Here is an 11,002-nt window from a genome sequence, read left to right on the forward strand (position 1 = left end):
GTTAATCTTGATGCCATTGACAAAGGTGTGAAGTACGTAGCCCATAAAAGATTTAATGATTTCATTGCATCAATAAAACAATAATCTTTCATTTCTAGTCAAAACATTTTTTCACACCAAGAATCATGTTTTTCGACCCAAAACACACATCTCTGATGCGATCACTTTTATTTGAACAATTTCCCACTTTAAGTTGTTTTCACTTTAATACATACACACACACTTACAAACATTTCACCATGCTTATAGCACTACTGAACCTCAGTTCAGTTGTGCTAAAAATGGTATTAAAATTTAGTCAACTTTGAATCCAATATGACTGCTGAATACCCAGTGTGTTAATTCTATGGGAAAATAAAATATTGATGATTTTCTTGAAAATAAGACAAATGATTTGTTTACTATTTGAAAGGGACCAGAAACAGGCTTTCAAAGTTTGGAGAGAATAGGAGAACTTTGATTTTAGGGAAATTTGTCAACTTGATTTGCTCACCTCTCTTCCTGCCAGAGCCATCTTCATCAGCTTCTCAACGACAAAGAAAAGATAGATACCGCCAAGGATCGTCAGGTTTTTCAGGTAGTATGTCAATGTAACACCTTCGAACTGATGTGTCTTGAATAAGAAATAGACATTTACTTATTAATTTCTAGGTTTGATAGCTGTTTCGTCAGCACATAATTCATATCACATACAATATGGCCATCATTAGCAGAAAACTGTCCCTGAAATAAATGAATTAATCTTAGAAACCCCAAGTAGAATTAATAAAACATATAAAATAGTTCATCATTAAAAAATGCATACTTTTCCAATAGACATTAATGTAGTAACTATGGACACACCCAACAACTAGTAGTATCATGTTCAACTATATCAAAAGTGCTGGGTATGAATATATTTGCCTACATCAAATGGTGTACCATCACAGTGCTGGGTATGAATATATTCGCCTACACCAAATGGTGTACCATAACCAGTGCTGGGTATGAATATTATTTGCTTACACCAAATGGTGTTCCATCTCCAGTGCTGAGTATGAATATTATTTGCCTACATCAAATGGTGTACCATCTCCAGTGCTGGGTATGAATATATTTGCCTACACCAAATGGTGTACCATCTCCAGTGCTGGGTATGAATATTATTTGCCTACACCAAATGGTGTACCATCTCCAGTGCTGGGTATGAATATTATTTGCCTACACCAAATGGTGTACCATAACCAGTGCTGGGTATGAATATATTTGCCTACACCAAATGGTGTACCATCTCCAGTGCTGGGTATGAATATTATTTGCCTACATCAAATGGTGTACCATCTCCAGTGCTGGATATGAATATTATTTGCCTACACCAAATGGTGTACCATAACTAGTGCTGGGTATGAATATTATTTGCCTACACCAAATGGTGTACCATAACTAGTGCTGAGTATGAATATTATTTGCATACATCAAATGGTGTACCATCTCCAGTGCTGAGTATGAATATTATTTGCCTACATCAAATGGTGTACCATCTCCAGTGCTGGGTATGAATATTATTTGCCTACATCAAATGGTGTACCATCTCCAGTGCTGGGTATGAATATTATTTGCCTACACCAAATGGTGTACCATAACTAGTGCTGGGTATGAATATTATTTGCCAACATCAAATGGTGTACCATCAAGCGGGCAGGGTATAAATATATTTGCCTGCATGATATCATGTACCATCAATAGTGATGGGCATTTGCCTACACTGAATGGTAATATTGCATATACATGACCCGTATAAAAATGCATACACATTCGACATATACATGTAGTTTTCGAAGCCAGTACTGTGGACAATAACAATAAGTCGTAACACAAATTGATTGAACTTATAGTAGTACATTGAGTTTTGTTATATGAAACAAATCATTAATTGATAAAGTAGTAAGGAATATTACCTGGGTAACTAAATAAACAGTAGAAGCCACATAGGAGCTAGGGCAAAGTCTGACAAAATAGGATCAACTCATCTAGAATATCATGGTGTAGATTATACATGTATGTCAGTCAGTGAAAGCATATCAGATACTGGGATGATATGGTGACTTTGTGAGCTGAAAATCTCTGACAGGTTTCATTGCACAAATATTTATAACTTGTAAATACTGATTACAAATATTAAAACATGTTGAAAACAAAGAATATGGTAATATATAGCTAACTTTTCATTGCACAGATACTAGTTCATGGCGTTCTGTTACATGAAATGAATATATAAGTATACTGTATTTTTTCATAATGATAAAATAATTTTAAATGGTATGGCATGCAACTATTACTTTGAGAATTTTTTTAGTGTTAGTATTCTGAATTAAAATTTCAACTGTGATCAGGAGAGGGTATTGTTATCACCTTGAAATGTTAAAATAATATAATTCACAATTTTTTAGGGTCTCAAGGGGAACCCCTCCTGTACCTACCCACTCACACGGCTCCCTTTTGTTTTGATTCAAATTTTATGGAGCATTATTACTACCTTGACATGTTAAAATAGCACCAGAAAGCGTTCATTTAGTCCTTGATTTTCAAAAATCTCCAGAGACCGTACTCTGGACCCCCACTTGGCCAGGCTCTCTCAAACTTCGATTCAACTTATACAACCTAATTTCCAAGCTACTTTGGGAATAAGCTGTACTTTTTTGTTACCTCTTCTGTTTGAAATAAGCTACATCCATCATGTTATGAGGAAATTAAATTTCAAAATAAACAGTTTGGTTTTGTTTGTATGTATGTATGTATGTATGTATGTATGTATGTATGTATGTATGTATGTATGTATGCCTGCCTGCCTGCCTGCCTGCCTGCCTGCCTGCCTGTCTGTCTGTCTGTCTGTCTGTCTGTCTGTCTGTCTGTATGTATGTATGTATGTCTGCATGTATGTATGTATGTATGTATGTATGTATGTATGTATGTATGTATGTCTCAATGGAACACTCAACCTCAATTTGTTTAATGTTTGTAGAATGCCAGTAACAGTTATGACTGGTGGGGGAGGTGGGGTTATGAAAAAAATATTTGAATCAAGGAAGGGGGTTATGAAAAAAATTTCAAGCTGGGCAGGGGTTACTCAAAATTTTCTGGATTTTCAAAGCATTTCCTCCGACCCCCCCCCCCTCCCAGGTTATAAATAATGACAGCTCCCTAAAGCAACAAGATGTGGTTGTAAACCCTAAGTCATCAATATATTCATGTACTGCTATGTGATAACAAATATATCATTATTCATATATAGATATCACATATCAGTACTTTAGCAGCTCTTTGTATAGTGATAGTGGAATATACATGTATGCTAGATTTTACCCACTTTAAGCCATATAACAAGTTCATTCTGGTATTAAATTATGCAAGCTCTTATACCCATCACAATTTTGGTTTATATGAATGACATCGCAGTTCACTTGGAGGGGAGGGGTGTATAAACCATGTACACTTCAGTTCACTTGGAGGGGAGGGGTGTATAAACCATGTACATTTCAGTTCACTTTGAGGGGAGGGGTGTATAAACCATGTACACTTCAGTTCACTTTGAGGGGAGGGGGTGTAAAACCATGTACATTTCAGTTCAGTTGGAGGGGAGGGGTGTATAAACCATGTACATTTCAGTTCACTTGGAGGGGAGGGGTGTACAAACCATGTACATTTGAGTTCACTTGGAGGGGAGGGGTGTACAAACCATGTACATTTCAGTTCACTTGGAGGGGAGGGGTGTATAAACCATGTACATTTCAGTTCACTTGGAGGGGAGGGGTGTATAAACCATGTACATTTCAGTTCACTTGGAGGGGTGTATAAACCATGTACATTTCAGTTCACTTGGAGGGGAGGGGTGTACAAACCATGTACATTTCAGTTCACTTGGAGGGGAGGGGTGTACAAACCATGTACATTTGAGTTCACTTGGAGGGGAGGGGTGTATAAACCATGTACACTTCAGTTCACTTGGAGGGGAGAGGTGTATAAACCATGTACACTTCAGTTCACTTGGAGGGGAGGGGTGTATAAACCATGTACATTTCAGTTCACTTGGAGGGGAGGGGTGTATAAACCATGTACATTTCAGTTCACTTGGAGGGGAGGGGTGTATAAACCATGTACATTTCAGTTCACTTCGAGGGGAGGGGTTTATAAACCATGTACATTTCAGTTCTGAAATAAAGATTGTCATAGTGTGGGACTCTAATGATGAGCAAAGATGTGAACTGGACAGCGGATGTACATGTTCGTATTCAAATAAATAATTCTTAATTCGTTTCTATGTTTATTGGTCTATACTAATTACCTTTTTCAGGAGATGAAAGATTGCACTACCAGAGAGAGTTCCTACTGCCAAACAGATCAGAAACATGAGAACATACTGATAGGCTTTCTTAGACATTAATGGTACAATGAAGACACCAACCAGTGAACAACAACTGATAATGGTGACACAGAGGAAACCATAACCCCACTCTGAAAACAACGAAAGGAAATATGACGTAATTAGAATGTACAGCAATATCAGAAATAGATATGAATCAATTGACATAACAGTGATATCAGACATTGACATAACAGTGATATCAGACATTGACATAACAGTGATATCAGACATTGACATAAAGATTGTAATATCAGACATTGACATAACAGTGTAATATCAGACATTGACATAACAGTGTAATATCAGACATTGACATAGCTGTAATATCAGACATTGACATAACAGTGTAATATCAGACATTGACATAACAGTGTAATATCAGACATTGACATAACAGTGATATCATACATTGACATAACAGTGTAATATCAGACATTGACATAACTGTAATATCAGACATTGACATAACTGTAATATCAGACATTGACATAACAGTGTAATATCATACATTGACATAACAGTGTAATATCAGACATTGACATAACAGTGATATCAGACATTGACATAACAGTGTAATATCAGACATTGACATAACAGTGATATCAGACATTGACACAACAGTGATATCAGACATTGACATAACAGTGATACCAGACAAGTGTATAAAAGTAATATCAGACTTTGACATATAATGATATTGACATGTACATAATAACACATCATAGTAAGGGCAATATCAGGATTTATTCCCCACCCGAGGGATGGTGGTCGTAACTGTAATATTGTTGATGCTGGCCCAAGCAGAAGGCAATGCTGGCCCAAGCAGAAGGCGATGCTGGCCCCAAGCAGAAGGCAATGCTGGCCCCAAGCAGAAGGCAATGCTGGCCCCAAGCAGAAGGCGATGCTGGCCCCAAGCAGAAGGCAATGCTGGCCCCAAGCAGAAGGCAATGCTGGCCCCTGGAAGCAGAAGGCGATGCTGGCCCCTGGAAGCAGAAGGCGATGCTGGGCCCTGGAAGCAGAAGGCGATGCTGGCCCCAAGCAGAAGGCGATGCTGGCCCCAAGCAGAAGGCGATGCTCGCCCCAAGCAGAAGGCGATGCTGGCCCCAAGCAGAAGGCGACGCTGGCCCCTGGAAGCAGAAGGCGATGCTGGCCCCTGGAAGCAGAAGGCGATGCTGGCCCCAAGCAGAAGGCAATGCTGGCCCCTGGAAGCAGAAGGCGATGGTATCTTCAGTATTACAGTCATGATCACCAGTACGATGTGTGTGTACAATCCGCGAGTAGGCCTGAAACGTCAAATAGCATCAAAAAGTCTTACAAATTATGTCCTCCAACATTCTATGCGGGGAGTTCTTATATGTATTTACTGTAAAGATGGGTGGTCCGGCCCGAGATTGTCAACGGCGAACAGCATCGCAAACACACAGCTTAATAATGGGTTGTTTCGCCAAAAACATCCTTGGATTAATGGGCGAGTGTTTTGCAACGTGGATGGCACAATCTTGTCTACAATTCCCCCCCCCCCTCCACCTCCCACCTTCATTCCCCTACATTTATCATGCTTATAGTTACTTTCGGCAGTGCTTGGAGGATTTTCAGGGTCAGTATCATTGGAACTGCTGCGACGTACTCTTCTCGACCAAAATTCTTCGAACCCAAGTACTTCATTTTCGTCTTTGTTTTCTCCTTCCGCACAATATCTTCTCTCGATTTGACGGAGAATTAGTGGACACATCTCTGACAACGTGTATCTGTCGATTTCTGCCCCACTGTCTAGATTGTGAATTTGCATCATTTCCACAGCAGAGTAGCACTACAGAAATAAGAAAGTCCAAAGAGTATTAGTTAATGCGATACACTTGATGATTGCATTGGGGACTGTCTTGAAGGACCGCAGTGTGTGCCCCTTTCACTTCAAGATTGCCTACCTACCTACATTGCGACAAATGAGTGTAACTATTGTGCGGTTGTGGGCTGCTGCTAGTCATTGTGGGCTGATGCGGGTCACTTTGCGTGGGTTGCGGGCTGCTGCGGGCCTGGGAGTGTAACTGCTGTGTGTGTTATCTGATTGTCTTTTATTATTTTAATTACTTTTTTACCCAAGAAACTTGTTTGCTGGCCACATTCACATTCTACATGCACTGTACTATTTCTATAGAACCTACGTGCTGGGTTAATTGCACACATAATTTTGTATATTTATCCCCCCCCCCCCCGAAAAAAATGATGACCTTCAACGATGGTTGGGGAGCAATCAGTTTTTACGGCCAGGGGGTGGTAAAGCAGTGGGGGGGGGGGGCATCTCAATTTGGGACTCAAAGGGGGGGGGTCACCTTATTTTCAACAACTAAACAAAATTATGAACCCCCTGCTGTACTTACATTTCCATACACATCAAATGTATGTGCATACAATAAACCATAAACAGTGGCTATAAATATACCTTCAACTATAACATAAACTCTTTGTCTTTTGATACATCCCAAGCATATGACATGGAGTCATAACATTGCACCTTTTAAGCAACAGTTTTGTTAGAAATGACTTCTCAATATTGCAATTTATAAATAATTATTATTTATGTCAATATGACTTTAAATGATTAAACTTTTGAAACCCTAAAATTAGTGATACTTTTATGATGTAACTAAGTTGTGTTTTACTTCTGAATGGTGCTCTAAATGGCTTCCAAAAGGTGTTCATTTTTCAAAAAGCTCTTGACATGGGAGGGGGACACCCCTTCCACCCCAACCCCCATGCTTGTATAGCAGGCATGCACGCGCATAGCGTGCACTTCTCCCAATACTTTTTCCAGTTCTCTCCCTACTTTGACATTTACTGAAACCCCTAGGTACTAGGTTTACAATTATATTAAATCCATTTCTAATATTGTACTTTATAATTAGCTCAGAATTAATCTATAATGGTAATGGTTCACTCAAACTAAGAGATATCCTAGAACTTTTGGTTACTAAAATATGAATATTTTGTATGTCCATGAACAGACAATCATACTTCTCATAGGGTTCCTATGTAAAGAGCTTTATACATGTGAAGCAATGGCTTAAAATTACTGTAAATGTAACAAGTAAAATTAACTATGCAGTGTGCTGTATTGTGCTTTGAGAATCTAGAGTGTCTTTTGAAAGAACAAGAATGTTTCTTGTCAACAGATGTCGGGGTGAGTCAATGTCGTTTTTTTTATTTGTCAGAGAGGGGGTTTGATTGTTTTGTAGATGAATCGCAGGGGGGGGGCACTATTCTTAAATACAACACGAACAAGAAGTCACCGGCCCAACCCCGGCCGTAAAAACTGATTGCTCCCTTACTTGAACACATTCAACCCTGTTTTGTAGTTCATTGTGTCACTAGTTTTGAATGTTTACATTTCCTTTAGTTACCCTAGTAAAGTGCTAAACATCCACATTACCAATCAATGTCTATAGTTCTGCATACACATTTCATACTAGTGTAATTGTGGTTCTTGTAGTTTGAGTCTACAAGGTTGTCACTGTCACTCGGTAAATTTCAGGATAGTCAAAGACCAAAACTAAGAACACAACTTGTAATGATATGATATATACATTAATATTTAATGAATAATACATGAGATCATTGTGACAATGACATCATCACCATCATATGTATATATCAACATTATGTAAATAAAGTTATATAGTTGCAATAGTCCTGAGCCTCACTGAATATAACATGGTGTCAGAAGTTCTTTAACTTTAGTAATGCGAAGCTTATAGGATGGTGTCTATACACTGATAAGCTACTCAAGCGACAAAATACAAGTCCTTGGTAAGTGCAAACTGATGTGCATGGATACACAACTAGAATTCTTCATCACAGACACCAACCAGCCACCATTACTTGGATTCAAAGCATCGCAAGAATTAGAGCTGATAAAGGTTATCCTGAGTATCTAAAGTCAGGAGAAGAAATATAAATTGATGAAAGAATTTCCAAAAGAATTCAAAGGCCTAGATGTACCATACCACATCAAAATCGATGAGTCAGTGAAACCTGTTGTGCATCCACCTAGAAAAATACCCGCATCACTCAGAGACAAGTTGAAGAAAATTCTGGAGAATATGAAAGAAGAAATTGTAAGGTAGATGGACCAACAGACTGGGTTAACTCTATGATAGTAGTTGAAAAGCCAAAAACTCCAAAGTTGCGAATATGTTTAGACCCAAGAGATCTAAAGAAAGCAATAAAACGCGAACACTTTCCAATTACCCACAATTGAATATATAACTACACGCATGTCTGAGGCAAAAGTATTCTCTGAGTTGGACGCCAACCACGGCTATTGGCAAATCCTACTTCTGACACCATGTTATATTCAGTGAGGCTCAGGACGTTGTGTTGTACTGTTGCAATGATATACATATGATGGTGATGATGTCATTGTTATAGGCATCTCATGTATTATTCATTAGATATTAATGTATAGATCTAGATCATATCAATATTGACAAATTCCACTAGACGAATCAAGCCAACTGTTAACAACTTAACACTTACACTGGTGAAATTTACACAAAATAGTGTTGTCAAGGCCATAATTATCACAATGTGTGTAGTTCCCTTGATCGGGATCGGTCAACGCAATCGATTGTGAAAAAATAATGGTCCATGACAACAATAATTCATGGTGCAAATTGGATACTCTGGCAAAAGTAACAAGAGAGCATGCAAATCCAGGCAAATCAAGTGAAAAGTAATTACAATCACATGATTTCAACCTGCCAATGAAGGATATGTGATTTGCCGAACGTGTGTTCGTACCCATATTCGAATCTGATGATGAACGTGTAAGCTATCATCATATTCACATTGAGCGTAGAGGTCAACTTTTGAAAGTGAAGATGAATATGAATATGATGGTAGCTTCACACTCGTATCGATGACATATTAGTATGGGGCAAAGGTCAATCTGATCATGACGACAACCTGAAAGCAGCTGTCAGAAAATGTGAAGAGATGAACCTCACACTAAACAGTGAAAAGTGTGAAATTGGTGTCACTACAAATCGGCTACATAGGAAATCAACTCACAGCAGAAGGAGTTAAACCGGATCCAAAATAATTCCGAGCAATAAATGAAATGCCACCCAACAGATAAAAAGGGAGTAGAACGACTAGTTACAGAACATGTACACATATGGAAAAGAAGTACAAGTAGAATCCGACCATAAGCCATTAGAGTCGATTCTAAAGAAACCTCTAGCATCAGCACCAGCAAGACTACAGAGAATGCTACTACGCATGCAAAAATACGACATATCTCTAACGTACAAACCAGGGAAAGAACTCATCACAGCAGACACATTGTCAAGGGCATACATCCCAAGAAATGAAAGCGACTCCAACATGGATGAAGAACTTTCACAACTTGTTCATCTAGTAATGAAAAACGCACCTGTATCTGATGAGAAACTTGAAGAAATAAAAGAGAAAACTGAAAAGGATGATTCGTTAAAACAACTCAAGTCTATAATAATACGACAGAAGTGCAAAAACATCTACCAAAACTCAACACAAATGAAACCATACAAGTTCAACAACAAGGTCAATGGAAAACAGCCAAAGTTACAAGCTATGCTCAAACTCCACGTTCATACATCATCGAAACACTGGGAGGAAAACAGTATCATCGCAACCGAAAACATCTATTGAAAACAAATGAGAAACCTCCACCATCGGTAATAACAACAGACACTGGAGATGAGATGATAACATCACCAGATACTCCATCAACAACTACTGAAACGGGAGAAAACGAAAAACCAACAAAGCTTTGGAGTTTAAGGCAATTTTAGACTATCTTGGCAAACATTTCACATCTTTAAAAGACAATATCATCTCAAATTAGAATAGGTTGAAAATATTTAAGAAAAGTTTAATACCATTATGACAGTAAAAAAGGTTTTTGGTGCATCTGATTGTTGGTTGAATGCATGAATAACCTCTGAGGGTGAGGGAGTCCTTGGGTTTTTTTCCCTGGCTGATCTGGAGTTCTTTGCTTCTATTAAGGCAGTATTTAGGTTATTCATAGCCTTTGAGGTAATATTTCCAAGCTTCGAAAAGCTAACGTATATGTAAGTTTTAAATGAGTTTCCCATGTCACATAAAAATGGGCCCATAACATTGGTATAGGGACATTAATATTGCATTTATAGTAAAGTCACCGGTATGTTAGAGAACTTTAGGTGGTCGTACCTAATGTATAATAGAAACTGGAATCTGATGAGATGTGGTGATTTGAAGTGTCAATAACATGTAGTGTCCAAATAGAAAGTGTATTAATCCCTTCTGACAAGTTCATACTGATGAGTAGAACATTTTAGATTAACTTCTTATATAAACTATCTATGAAGATTACCATTACGAAACCTTCAAGTTCACTTTTGCCCCAAAGTGCAATATAAGTGAAGCACTGATTGTGAAACAGCCAAGCATTTACATGACATGTTCTGAAACTAATGTGGTAGCCAGGTAATACATGTATATGTATATGTATAGTTATGTTTGAACTAATAAGTAATATTAAAGAATCCATGTAAGAAACAGGGACAAGAACAAATATTT

The sequence above is a fragment of the Glandiceps talaboti genome, chromosome 4, assembly GCF_964340395.1.
Source record: "Glandiceps talaboti chromosome 4, keGlaTala1.1, whole genome shotgun sequence".
Classification (NCBI taxonomy): Eukaryota; Metazoa; Hemichordata; class Enteropneusta; family Spengelidae; genus Glandiceps; species Glandiceps talaboti.